Genomic DNA, 15226 nt, shown 5'->3' with positions numbered 1-15226 from the left:
AATTTCTGAGAACTTAAAGTACAAACAAATGGCATTTCCACAGCCCTTGCTCGTTCAAATAATCTCTCTCCTGAAACTGTAAGTGAAGGAATGTTCATTTTCAGACAACTGAATACAATACCGGAGCTGAATAAAATTATAGGTTTGCAAAAAACACTTTAGATAAATAAAAGTATGGGTTTTCATAAAAAGAGGCCAACATTGCAAGTTTCCTATCATCACCCCTCTGTGATGAAAAAATAGCTATTACAGCATGAAGACTTTTTTTTTTCCTAACCACTCAAAATCCCTGAAAATAAATACAGAATATAAGACTATACGTACTGCTGACCCTTTTCTTACTAGTCTGATGGCAAAGAGGTACAGATAAGCATCAGAAGAGCATGTAAGAACAACTTAAGATGCCTAGAATAACTGTATGACACTCTGAGAACATGCAATGTCATGTCAACAGATAGAGTATTGAGCCAGTTAGAATACGGCTACTGCATCAAATGTAACAGAAGAATCATCCACATCTTCAAGAAAATTAAAATATATATTGGAAAAATGTACTGCCTTTTGTTGCACAACTTTGGGCATTAGCAGAATGCTCCAGGACTGAAATATCTGACTTTGAAATATTTGAAACTCTAGAATGTACAACATAAGGACTGAAAATACAGACAAATCTATCAGATTTCTGCTCGAAGTTGAATTACATAATGATAATTGTTTTTTGCAACTCTGTCAGCATCTTACATTCAAGGCTTTATAGGAATGAAACCCTTTAATTCTCCTTGCTACCAAGGCAAAAAAACGGAATCTCTAGTATCATCAGAACTGTAGTCACCTAGTCTGAGGGTAAAGCAGGACATGGAAAATACCCTTTGCAATTCCTCTCACCTAGGTAAACTCACCATTGCAGAAGCTGAAGGCTGACAGCATTCATTTTCCTTTTCTTCCCTCCTCCCACTAAGATTTAACAGTCAGGTTGAAAGCAAAGTAGGTAAGAGATCTGCAATAACAAAAGAAAATAAGAAATATTTAGGACATCTAGAAAAAGAAAATAATCAGCAAAGAAATGAACACAGGGCAGGTAAAGGAGAAAGAATTCAAAAGCAGACATCTGTAATAAAACAGGTTCTTCAAAATTCAGAGTGGTCACTGTAAGGACACCTCCCTGTGCCTTCTCAGGCCCTGTCTCCATGTGGCTCCATGAAGGCTCGCCTGTGGAAGTTACCAGTCCACAGGAAGAGAGCTTGATGCAGAAGGGCTTAATGTTACACCTTCAGCAGCCATCCTCCGGCAACTATGAGACCACAGCTAAAAGACAGCAGGCTACATGAAATCATTCTGTAGACCAACTTCTCATCCAAGTTTTACATGACAAAACTCTACATTTTATTTGTGCATCTACCACTGCTCAGTGGATTCCTTAGATCTTTGAGGCAAAATATGTATTTATAAATGAGAATATTTTGTTGCATATTTCAGCTCAGCACCTCCTTTATTGAACATTCAGTTTAAATTGATAGTACAATAATTGAAGCTTTTATGATGTCAGGTAGTTCTACAACTTGCAGAAGTTGTTGATTTCCCATACCAACCTGACATACTAATCCAGTGCCCAAAATAAATTTGCTTCTCTTAAAACCGTGATGTTTAGATACTTCAATGTGATGTTGAAACATCATATTTTATGTGCATCTGTTGCACCAAAGGTTAATAATATTTTTTCATTTGAGTAGAGGTATTGAGGATGGGAAAAGACTGCCAATAATTCAGACATAATTAATGTGTCTGCTTGCAAATTCACAGATTTCATATACATCTTGTCTGTTGTAATGTGATTCATTCGTCTGCGTATAGTCATTTGTATAGGATGACATTTGTGATTTAATATTATAAATTAAACTTAAAGCAGCCACTTAGCTTAGTTTCTTTGGCACAATAATTGGATAGTATATTATAGAACATTAAGGCCAATTTCAACTCTCTTTCAGCCCAGTTCTCAGCAATGCCATCTATATTTATACGATGCTAAAAAGTTATTGATATCAACTGCCTCCATCTGATGTTCAGTGGGGTACTGAAGAGGCAAACAGACTCACGGGTAAAATAGGGACTGCAGCTTAGGAGAAACGGATGTAGGTCTCAGCCCTTTCCTATGCTGTCTCGATGACTTAAACTCTTTGTGTTTCAGATCACTGCCCGTAGAACAATATTAACTCTGTTTCTCTTATTTATACAGGTTGAATTATGAAATATTTATCTTACTGGATATACAGGTTGGCTAACACAGCTGGTCTCAGTCTTGTTTGGATTCTCCAAGCATAAATGTAATGCCAATGTATAATGAAAGGTAATAGCATATTCTGTACTAAGTCCATCATTAAAATCTTTCAAGTATTTGTAACAAGATGCCTGCTAACAGAGACTAGGAACATTATCCCAGATACTGAAGTTCTCCCATATATTATTTTTGTTATGGTATTTGCATCCTGCTTCCTGTACGATGACAGGGATGTCTCAAATATTTCCTTTCCACAGCCCTATTAGGTTCTTTTTCAAAGCAGAAGACTCCCCCGTATACTCTCTGTTCATTGCATGACATGACATTGAAGAGAGATCAGGCCAGAGACAGGAGAAATAAATTTCTCCTTGAGCATATTTTTCTTTTAAACTGAGGTTGTTTTTTTCTTTTGCTTTGCTTTTTTTCTTTACTTTCAGTACCTTTGAAACTCACAGGAGTTTTGTCACTGAACTGCGAGAGAGAAAACTCATAAATGTACATTCTGGGCTGAACTTACAGATGAAATGGATAAAAGTAGCACCAAGAAAGGAAATTTAATGCGAAGCCACAGAGGAGTTTTTGAGTATGTTAATGTATCTCAGATGATGCATACAAACTTTACACCTTTCTGGATATTTCCTCACCTCCAAATTTTGAACAGCATGTTTGGCTAGGGGCAGCTATGCTTCCCATGAGAAATATGGCTTCTTTTGATTTCTCTCAGTCTGCATTCCACACGGCTATACTGAATGCTGTGTCCCATCCCCAGCAACTGCAAAGTTAATGTGTGTTGAAGGGACTTGCTGCCTTCAGCCACCTATCCTCACTGTGACAACAAAAGCCTCACACCTATTAGTCTTCCAGACAGCAAAAGTGGTGTGAGCTGAACTATCTGGTCACAAGTATGGCCAGAGCCATTCCGGGTGTCAAGACTTGTGTTAAGAAGATGCTGAATAGTATCTCCAGGGAAAAAGGAAAAAAACAACCAGTGTGTTTCCTGAAACTTCACAGAAATGCTGGCATCCTGAATGTTTCAGTGTGCTTCTTTAGAGATCTAGCTCAAAAATGAAGTCAAAAGTTTAATTTCCTTACTGGGAGATTTAGGACTCTTTGCGTTTGGTGCATATATCTTGAAGCACTAAAATTCGTCAGCCTGTAATTAATTAGCTCAAGCTTTGATGATGTTTATAGAAAGAGAAGCAGAGGTTGCCTGCAAGGCTCAACAGTCTTAGTAGAATTGGCCTCTTCTGGTATGCAGGGATTTTAATAGTACAACTCACTGTAAAACAACTCATCCAAGACTGAATTTTGATCATTGTTAGGTTGCTGTGGAAGGTGGAATTTCTCTGAATGTGAGTGTCTGAACATCTGATTAGCTGTTGTAAATGTGGGGATAAGGCCGTGGGAGATCTGATAAAGAGAAACTGCATTTTGGCACAGTAGGCTTCAGTCAGAACTCCCCCTTTGGAAGCTCAGTTTACAGGGATATTTGCTGTTTAGTACAGAAATGTTTCAGGTATTGCAGATTATGAATTGTAGCCGCAGTAATGTGAAAGAAAACCTACCATTGGAAGAGAGCGAGTGAAGATGGAGGGCTTGTTTTCTGAATAGAAAGAAGTACAAGAGAAAAACAGAGAGTGGGAAAAGAAAAAGTAGAAAAAAAAAAAATAAGGTAGAACAGTATATGGAAAGTATCCATAGAAAAAAATTCTATATTTCCCAAGCTAATGATGTCTGACTGCACATCAGACCAGTTACGCTTTTTGGTTTGTGCTTCACATGCATTCTATTGTAGTTATCTGCTTTCCACAGGGGTTATCCGTATAGGTTATCCAATTCTTTGGGTTAATTCTTCACTTAGTCATCTACTGATACAGCATAAATGCCAAATACTTTAAAGGAAATAGCAGTAGTGGGGATCAGCTTGTACCTTTTGTATTGTGATGGGTTTTTTTGTTGTTGTTGCTATTGTTTTTTACAGTTGCTGCTGCAGATATGTTTTTAAATTGGCATGTGGCCCAGAGGAAAATTCTCCAATATCTTTATCATGCTTTTTTTTTTCTCTTGCTTAAAGGAGGATATTCTTTTTTGCCCTAAGGTTACATTGTAGCAGGTGTATTTCAAGCTCTCCAAGATTATAAAATAAGTGCATATGTTTTGTATGAGAAATGATTATAAAAGCAAAGCATTTCTAGGCTTTATATAAAAAAAAATCATATCCAACTTGGATCACGTGTATAAGATACAACTGAGAGCTTAAAAAGATAAATCATGAAAATATGTGTCAGGTTAATGTGACTATGAAGTAAATTTGAGAAAACTGACATGATTACTGGTATTGTATAAAAAGGAAGGAAATACTAAATTAGTTCATCCAGTAAATAACATAGTGATGATAATCACTTATTTATCTCTTGCTATGGTACTCAATTTACGTTCAATTCAAGACCCAGCCCTAGATGTGTTTATCTTGACTGCACCATTTAGCTACACCTCTAGATGCTCAATGACTGGATGCTTTTCCCAGTGGCTATAACTACTTCAGGTGCTAACAACTAGGAGAATATCTTCTCTACAATGCGTGTTGCCCTAGGTCCTGATCTTTTATCATTGAGATCAGTGGGAATTTTGCCACTGATTCCAAGTGCTGCAGAAGAACATCTACTGTGAAAATCTTCAAAAACGTTCCACCTCTAATCCCAGTGTTCAATTACTTCATAGAGTTTTCATGCAGAGCTTATTTATTAAACAAAGCTCAAAGCAAAAACATTTGGCATGGAGGCAGGACAGGTAGAAGAATGAACAAACTACAGCACTGTTTTTTTGCTGTGTTACATTATGTATATAATTTTACAGACATAAATACACCACCTAATCAGTCAACTCCTGTCCAAAATGTTAGGGTATCTTAAATGACACTGTAGCATGGGGCTGTGTTCAGGCAATTCCTTTTCACTCTATTATAACTTTTCATCTTGAGCCAATATTAAATTCCATTTATCACAATAGGTGTCAGTAGCTATATCATTTTCAGTAGCTTCTTCTAGATAAAAACACACCAATGTCTTTCTGCAGAACCATTAGCAGTATTGACTGCTCTATTTTCTCTCAATAAAAGGACCCTCACAGATGCCTTACTGGGGAAAAGGCATCCTCAGCAGCACTAAACGTCTTTTGAGCAACATTTGAAGGAGATTAGATTAAATACTCAGCAAGAGTTATGGACAAAGCTCTATGCCATTTTCATTTAGGGACTTGGGTCATTAAGGGGATGTGTTTTTCCTTGTCGGTGATGTTTTATTGCATTTAAGTGGGTTCCTGCCATACAATGGAGGGGAAAGTTATTAATACTTTGGCTAAAAAAAACCCCAACTATTCTTCATTCAACTCTTAGCAACAGAGCAACTGACAGAAGCAGTGAAGTGATCATAAGATGTATAGAGAGGACAGCTGATTTTTCATCAGTCATTTATCTTGTCCCCTTTTGAAACTGCATGCTGGGATACAAGGTGTTCAATTGGTGCCCAAAGGATTGTCTCAGATCATCATTTAGAAGTAATGATGGTATGCTATTATTCTTGTACTGCAACCATAAGAAATGTTGGGAAGTGCCAAGTACTATAATCTAGCTGCTACAGCAAAGGACAAGGGGCAGCTGTTCTTTGCTTTATAGCTTGGATGATTATCTGAGCTGAGTCATCTTAAAGGGGGCAGGAGTGGAATGGTGGGTGGAGGAGGAAATCAGAACATCTAATTGTTCTTCAAATTGATCTCATATTCTTCCTATGAGTCTGCCAGTAACGTTAAAGGAAAATACTGTCATTCGATATAGAACTTATTTGAAACTTTTTGCTCTTGGAATGCACTGTATACTGCTATTAGTGTGTCATTTTGGGTAAATTACTCCGCTCCTGTATAGAGTACTTAATGGAATATGCCTTTCTAGTCCCTTCCACTACAGTCTTTTTAGTCATGAAAAGGCTCTGTCACACTGAACGGCATCTGTATTGCCACAGTGAGAAAGAGAAAATGTGTATGACATACCCTGACTTCAGTGCCCAGGCACTCAACTAAAAGAGCTTACTTATGGCCTCTGGGAGTGTATCTCCATTAGCAGAAACAAAACAAAGCCAATCTGAAAACAGATAGGAACAAAATCTTAGGAGGCAGTGAAAATGAACTGTTTTCAGCTATTATGGAGTCCTTATTCCTGTCTTGCACTACTAAAACCTCTGTTTTTAGACCAAACATCTTCAAGCCACTGATGGATTTGAGGCTAAATAGCTCACTCATGTTGTTATGGCATTTTCACAGTCAGGAAAAAAAAACCAAAAAAAACCCAACAAGAACAACAAAAAATCATGGGCAAATAGAGTATTCAATTTAACTGCTACAAATGCTTTACTTTCAAAACTATGTAGGACCAGTTAAAAAAATAAATTAATCAATCTCTACCAAATGATTCAGCTATTATAATTTCTGATAAGTCTGTTCTCTAAGTCAAACACCTTTTTTTTCATTTCAAACAGGTGTATCATTACAGAGTGTAGGAAGTAACATGAAAGTTAGAGGAAAGCACAGGGAACAGCTCTATCCATATCAGAGAGTCCTAGAAAGAAGCATATTGGATGAAGAATCTATTGATTTTGTTGTTGTTAGTGATCCTAAGCATCAAGTTGCTCTATTGTGCAAATGGTTACATCTTGCAAACAGGTACAATTCAACAACCATGTGACACTTTGCAAATGTTATGTTTATGTTCATCTACCAGGCATAATAAAGTATGTAAATTTACATATGAACATGAAATAGTCTCACTGGTTCCTGGCAGAAGAAAAGCAGAGCTTGACCAGAATTTGAACATCTTTCCTTGTCACTGCTTCTAATTTTCAGGTTATACCTCTCTCAACTTCACTAAAAATTGACTGTATGAGGTACAAAGAAAACTGTGAAAGAATGCCTTAAAAATATTACCGCATTTTTACTCTATCCAAACAATAAAGCCATGTACTTTTGGAAACTGGAGTTTCATAACCATTGTGTGGTTCCAACAGTTATTGCTAACAGCTAGAGATGTCATTTTTTGAATGATGCACGTTTGACAGTTGTTTTATGGACACATTTGCTCTCAGCAAGACAAATTTTCATATCAGATACAATTGCATCAACTCATAGACTGCAGACGAGAGCAATTCTACCTTGCTGTGCTTCCCAGCTGCCTGCTAAACTGCAGCCTCTGTAGTTAGTGACACATAATGCAGATGCTTGGGAAACTTTGGCTATACTTAGCTTCGAGTACCGGGCTCTAAGCACTTGTCCACCTTCCCTGCCAGTGTGAGTCTGCATACAAAATGGCCTCAGAGGCATCTGAAAAGTTTGTTGTCTCAGCAGCCTGTGTGTAAGCCTTAGCTGAGCCTGAAAATTCTTCCTTAGTCCCAGCTTCACCTTATTTCTGACAAAAATAAATAGTAAGTAATGAAATGAAAGGACACATACAGTACACGCTCCTCCGGTGTTTGTTCTAGGCTTTCCTCCAGGTCCTCTCCTTCCTGTCCTGCCTCATCCTCTCCTTGTACCCTCTGAATGTACATGATTGGAAAGGCAAATATTAGCTGCTTGCTCATGCTGTTGGAGGCTCTTTAAAAGAGCTCCTTACAAAGCTCTGTAAAAAAAATCCAGATTAAAAAATCTTTTTTGTTGTTATAGTTACTTCCGAAACTTCCTTGGCACACTGGAAAGCTTCCAAACAAATAACTGTAATTAATAGTTGAAATAATCACATCCTGTTCAAGTGCAGCATGAGACCCCTTGCAAGCATGAATATATTTTCCTTCTGGCACCCGCTGAGAAAGAAATATCACCTCAGTGTACAGGATGCTAAGAGAGGCTCAGTCTCCTGACCAGGGCCACCAAAGATGGTCATGGCAGTACTGCATATCTGCTCCCAGCCTGAGGGCCAGCCATGCCACAGCACGTCATGGTGGCCTGGCAGCACAGGGCCTTCTTTCTGTGGGAGGGCAGCAGACTCCTGATGGGCCACAACATGGCGGGTGCAGGCTGTGGGGAGGGCAGGACTTTCATCCTGGCTCCCCTCAAGGCTTTCCCCACGCACAGGGCAGGCTCTTCCCTCTGCATTCCTATTCACCTGCCCCTGGCAGCCGCATCCTCTTTGTGCACCTGACTGAGAGGTGCAGGCCTCTTCTTTTCGTGAGAGCAAAAGGCCTTTTCACCGGAAGTGCAAGTAATCCCTGCTTTTTCTAGGGAAGCAATGTAAAAACCACACCTAGAAGGATCTGCACCTCTTATATTTTCCTTTGATAACCAAAAAACACACTACCAACATAAAAGCTTTTAAATATAGCTCTTGCCAATTAACACCAAGACAACCTCTTCAATAGGGAAATGCTTCCACTTGTCAGGAGGCTGAAATGCAAAACAAAGTATTTTCAACAGCACTGCTTGGAATAAAAAAAAAAACAAAAACGCCAAACCTTGCAACCATAGCCCAAAGGAATTCTCTGCCTCTTGCAAAGAGTCTTTGGAGAGCCGGAGCGGGGCTTCCCAGGGGCAGAAGCCAGGCAATATTCCTCTGCAGTGGTAGGTCCAGTCACTCCTCCATCCAGCATGACTGGAAGGTATAGAGACATGGACTTTTTGGAGTGCATTCAGAGGAAGGCCACAGAAATGATCCAGGGGATGAAACACCCCTCCTATGAGGACAGGCTGAGAGAGCCTGGACTGTTCAGCCTGGAGAAGAGAAGGTTCTGGGTGGAAACTGATCCTGTCCTGTCAGTATCTAAGAGTGGGCTGTAAGAAGACAGGCTCTTTAGCAGGGCCTGTTGTGATAGCACACGGGAAGATGGTTTCAAACTAAAAGAAGGGAAATTTACATCGGATGTAAGGAAAAAGTTTTTTACTAAAAGGCTAAGTAAAGCACCGGAACAGATTGCCCAGGGAGGTGGTGGATGACTCATCCCTGGAAACATCCAAGATTAGGCTGGATGAAGCTCGAAGCACCTGACCAAGTGGTTGGTATCCCTGTTCATTGCAGGGAGGTTGATCAGATGGCCTTTAAGGGTCCCTTCCAATTTAAGCAATTCTATGATTCTATGATTATTTCCCTTCAAACAGCAGGCACTTTGTGGTTTGTGCTATGATCGAGTAGCAGGAATGGACCAGAGAGTGCATTTTACGCAGCAGTGTCACAGGGAGAGGGTAGCTGTGGTAAACAGCCCTAAATATGGCATCTGAAGGGTAGGAGAAATTCAGCAAACGACTCATTTAAAACAGTTACAAAGTCTGCGAATTTACGCCTGATTCTTCTAACACATTTAATTTGACTGATAAATCAGGCAGCCTGGAGAAAATTCAGCTGGATAAACAAGCATACACAGACTCAGTTGAGTGAGTATAAGCAGGCTAAGTTTGATGCTACTCCCAGATAAAGTCACTGGGAGTGACTGGAGAGAGTGAAGAGTCCAAAGTGCACAGAGGAATCCCTGAACAAGTAAGGCTCGTACCTGCTTCTGTGCTCTGAGTTCTCACTGTGCAAAGACAAAATGCACTTAGATGAAATATAACTAAACACAGCACTGGTTTGACCTACTTTTTCTAAATCAGAATGCATCTACTTCGTACTTAAAAAAAAAAAAAAAAAAAAAAAAAAAAAAGAAAATTTGGATCATTTACCTTGAAAACATCTATACATAATCTGCATATGACACTTCTGTATGTTTTTATCCTGCTTTCACTCTCCCCCCACTATCAGTGTTTTATGGCTTTGTTCATGGGTTTATTTACTTATAGCTATTTTGATATTTTTTTTTTCTTCCAGAAATAAGCACACTGAATAAAATGCCAATAAAAACATATTTACAATGGAAAATGTTTATTTTATAAGTGTCAGCTTCCCTGCAGATCTATAATTTTGTCTGGAGGTCACTTTCTCATATATCCATACCAATAAAAAATACTGCCTGATTTCTAATTTCTATAATAGTAGTAATTAATAATAATAATGATAATAACAATGTCCCAGACAAACTCTAATGATTAAAAGGAGTGGGGATAGACCTGCACTGTTGATGTATCTGTTGATACACATCATGATAAATCAATTTGTAGGTGCTGATTTACATGCATATTATCTGGACTGTGATGAGAGTCTATACTCTTGATGTGAAATTTGTGTAAAACTTGCTGCTAGCCTTGCAGCTTTCATTCCACAGGATGGGAAGTGAGTAGGTAGAAGTTTTTTCTGATGTTTTATGTATTTGCCTGTAAGGGTATCCTATTTCTGCCCATGGGTTGAATGTGATCAATAATCCATAGAGGCAGCAATGGAGTAAAGAACCAACACAAAGGTTGCCTCTCAGTTCTTCCTAGGTACAGGAAACACAGGATTAATTGGTGACACTCTTAATGAACTTTGTGGAAAAAAAAAAAACACATCTATATGCTGTTTTAGACAAAATACTGTGAAAAGCTACTGCAGTGCCACTGAGAAGCTGCAGTAAAACTGGTCAGCCTGATCTAGAGGTTGGCAACCCTGCCCAGGACAGGGATGGAGGTTGGAGCTCAATGATCTTTAAGATCCCTTCAAACCATTCTATGATCTATGATTCACCTTTGCAATATCCTGAAAAAAAAAGGTTCATCAGAGGCATGAAAGGCCCAGAGAAAATTGTCTGCTTTCTGTCTGTAATTGATTCTGATTCGTAGTAATGTTTTCCCAGTATTTCTTTACTGTCTCCACACAAAACTAAACTGTTAAAGCATTTCTGAGGTATGGTAGTCTCCTCTAAGAAAAACAGTGTATCAGTCCATGGTACATTCAGATTTGTAGTCTGTATGCCCCTTTAGGTTAGTGGAGTTACAGCTGTGGAATCTGCTTCTCTTCTTTTGGTTCATACCTCTTCTTTTGTGTTGAAAGGAAAGGGTTCACGAGCCATCTCTGATCAGAACCTGTGCTTGCAATCTGTCCTGACTGGGAAACTTTAATAAATACAAATATACAAAATGAGAGGTTTGAGAAATCTATAACCACAGGAACATCTCTAATAATCAATTTTGTCCCCTGAGATGCCTCTGGAGAGTTGGTTTAGACCAATACTTTCGGAAATACAGCACAAGAATTTCTCATATGACAAATTGCTGCACAGAAACACAGTCGCTAGTCCATCTTGAGGAAGCTTCCTCAGCTTGAGGAAGTGAAGATTTCAGATTAGTAGACTTTTTCTTATCCGTAAGGACACAAGAAGTCAAAGATGCATGATGAGGTTTGTGCTTAAGTTGTAGGTGCAAAAAGTACACTTTGTTAACCTTTTGAGCAACAGGTTTATGTAGTCATACGCAGAAGCACATTATCACGTAGAAAGCATTCTGGGAAATACAAGCCTGCTTCCTTTGTTGACATACATTCATGTGTATAAGGCTACTATGCACAGTCTTCATCAGATACATGCCCTGATTTCTCAGAGTTTAACCAGGAACATGTATCAAGCCTAGCTTCAAGGTGACAAATGGTGGCAAAAGGTGAATATAATTTTTCTCCTAAGAAACGAAACCCAATGATTTACAGTGTTATGCTTTAGATGCAGAGCTGAGACATCTCCCATCAATCATCCAGAATAAAACTCTCATTTTGGAACGGTTGGAGACAGGCAGATACAGAGGAAACTTTGGCAAAACTTTTCAAGAGCACAGGTGCAGGAGATTAGGCATCTAATAACAGACTTAGGTCTGCACTAGAAGCAGGAATTCAGGAGTGCTGAAAACCTCATGCCCTACAACAAAACAATTGCAAATAATGAAATTACCAGACAAACGTTTGGCAGTGAGATATCAATGTTCTTGCCCTTACAGATCCTACATTGATCAGGTCCTCTGTTACTTGTAGATATCCACTGTACATGCATAAAAACTGTATCTTGTCTATGCGTTAGCCATTTACTCCCCATAGGACAGTACACAATTGTGAAGTTTGCAAAGAACACAAGCAGAGGGGATGTAATAGACTAGCTCCAAGTTTATAAACTCATAAATATGTTCCAGAAATGAGACTAAGTGAACCCAAATCATATTTAAAATCCTGAATTTTAATACAATTTTAAAAATATGCTGACTTCTTTACTTTACTTTGACTCCCTTAATTGGATTTATTAACACTACCTGATGCAAATGGAAGAGTAGAGGCTGTAAAAAGTGACACTTTCCTAACCAGCTGCACAGACAATATTCCAGATCAGACTACATGAGAAAGTTAGAGGGAGACAAGCTAATCTGATGAGGTGAGCAGGGGAAGCAAGTTCCATTTATATTGAGGTAATGACCCTGGTCAATGAGAAATGCGATGTACTTCAAGGCAGCTTATCCCTCACCAACAGAGGAACAAGCAACAACTTTCTCAGCAATACTTGCACAAGCTTTTAAAACTATTCCACTTAAGGACAGCCTTAATAAGAGGGAAAACTGGGACTTAGCAGGCATTTGAATCATTGTTCTGATGGTTACTCACAGTTACATTAGCTTTCACGCTAGTCTAGGGTGAGTATTGGACTTACAAGAGTGCACAGCGAGATACATTAATCACACCGCTCCTTCTACTCATAAAATGTAATAGCAAAGCCACAAATAGATAGCCTTTATCTAAATCTGTTGTGTATCTTTGAAGTGTATAACTACATTTCATTTCGGGGGCTGGGGTAAGAGAAGCATCAACTATGTTAGCTCAGTAATTGTAAATTAATATATATATATATATATATATAAAAAAGCAGTATCTCCCCCTCCCTTTTCTCCCCACGCATCTTTCCCAGAACTGTGAGATTTAGTATACCAAGAAATAACATCTGATTTAGAAACAGGAGCTCAAAAAGATATGGCAGAACATATGGCATGAAGAAGGTGCTAAACGGCATAATTTAAAAATTACGTGCAAGATGCTCCATAAATATTCCAACCCAAAACACAAGCTGTTTTTCAGAAGCCTCCTTGAAGTGCATGCACACACACTAAAAAGATACATTTCTACCCTCACAAACATCCTGTTCTAGTGTTATCCGGAATGATGTGACATGGAATTAACCTGTGAATAGGAGGAGCTCAAAATCAGGCTGTTCCTAGTTTGTTCAGATGATGCTATTGTTTCTTTTGTCAGTGAAGACAACAGCTCTCAGAGTGCATTGCTTCTATCAGCCTAAATGATGAGCCCTGAAGAAGAGCAAGTCAGTGCATTTCACAATCTATATTACTCCAGTATATCGACCTTGTGGACACATTTCAGATGAAGCCTGGTTGCACATTTCCAAATGAAATCAACAGGAGACACTGATGAAGATCATGCTGTTAGACTTTCACTCATTGTAGCAAATTACTTGTGCATAGCTGCCCTTTAGTTGACATCAGTTTACTGGAGTTCCTTTCTAGGCATTTTAATAATAAGTGCAAACACTGAACAACAGAAAAGACAGGAATCCATTGAGAATCTTAAACAATCCAAGCTCTTATGTACTTGTTGAAAGCCACTGAGGAAATCAGTAGATATATGAATTACTGCAGAATGCTAATGAGAAAGAACACCTGAATTCCTTAGGGGCACACTATTAATGCCACAAATTTACCTACTGTCCCCAAAAATGAGACAGAACCTTAATTTTCCATCTATCCATCAAAAAACAATTTAATTTCTTTGAGTGGAGTGAGAACAGAAGGATGTGGCTGAAAGTTTCACACACTGAAATCTCATCACAGAAGCAGACTCTTAAGTTAGTTCAGCCAGGTTTGTGATTCAAGAAAACATTTCCCCTCAGATTTCCCTCATTTGGTTCTCCTCTTGGGTGGTACTTAACACACAGCTCATAAAATTCAGCACAGTAGGATACATACTATTTTATTGTGAATATTTAGTTTAAACTCCTAGACATCTCTTAAATGCTACAGTTTAGGGGACTCTTGCTTTCATCTGCACAAGCCTCCAGCTGGTAGCCCTGCAGTAAAGCCACAACCTTTCTTTTCCATGACTTACTTCAAACCCTTTTGTGCTATGAAGAGATGCTAACAGAAGAAGAAGAAAAAGAAAAGCACTGCACAAAGGTGCCTTGACAATGAGTGAGACAACCAAGGCCAGGATTTCTCTCTGAACTACCTTTCCTTAATGTGTCATCGAACACAGATGCTTTTCCTTTGGAGAAAATAATACAACAGACTGGCATAATCTTTATAAATTGCTGCTGAAATACATAACTTAGACCTTAACTTGTTTTAGAAAGAAATAACGCCTCAGGAGACTGAACATCTTTGTGTATGACTACTCTGTTTAGAAGCAAAGAGACGAATTTAGCATTATTTGCATGCAATATTGCAAATACTGTTGGAAGACCTAGAGAAAAGAAAGCATCCTTAGTGACCAGAAGTAAAGCAAAAGAGGTGGTAAAAGGGCAAAACGAAGGACGAGGGATGTCAGAGGGTAAAAATAGACAAAGATTGAGTCAAAACATAACCTCTAAGAAACTGTGTGCTGTTGCATAAATACTCATTCTGCAATGATTGCTCTGCCAGCTCATATGGAAATGGCTGTAGGACAAAAAGTGCTGCAGGAGAAACCCAGAGCCCTCTAAGCCCTCTCTCCATAATGAAAAACACATTGGCACAGAGGGTCTTCCTGGTAGGTTGTATTAGGGCCACAGGCTAAACTGGAGACACTTGGTCTGGGATCATTAAACCCGGTCTCTCTCTGTACATGCATCACACCATCAAATCCTTCCAAAAAAACACTTGAGACCTATCTTTGGATCAGGTGTGTAGTTTACATCTGCCACTACTACTGAAAGGCTGTTTATAGACTCACATCTCTGACGGTTAGATAACTCCCCTTTTAAGATCAGTGTAATCACACCTAATTTATACACACTTCTTCCCCTTTGCATTGTAGCACTGTTTACTGAGGGTGAT

At 38.8% G+C, this 15226-nt stretch overlaps 1 long non-coding RNA gene across 2 annotated transcripts in view; it reads right to left on the bottom strand.

Moving 5' to 3' along the window:
* The window catches only part of LOC122156223, a 205757-nt gene that overhangs the window by 8714 nt on the left and 181817 nt on the right, over positions 1–15226 (bottom strand). For both annotated transcript variants that reach the window (XR_006167415.1, XR_006167416.1), the window contains one exon: positions 900–997. This is a non-coding gene — a long non-coding RNA (uncharacterized LOC122156223). The remainder of the gene's footprint in view (positions 1–899; positions 998–15226) is intronic.

Source organism: Centrocercus urophasianus, unplaced genomic scaffold, assembly GCF_019232065.1.
Source record: "Centrocercus urophasianus isolate 14NV4802_14NV808 unplaced genomic scaffold, USGS_Curo_1.0 seq_12, whole genome shotgun sequence".
NCBI classification, from domain to species: Eukaryota; Metazoa; Chordata; class Aves; order Galliformes; family Phasianidae; genus Centrocercus; species Centrocercus urophasianus.
Note: the sequence above shows the minus strand (reverse complement) of the source record. Positions and strands in the feature narration are given on the sequence as shown.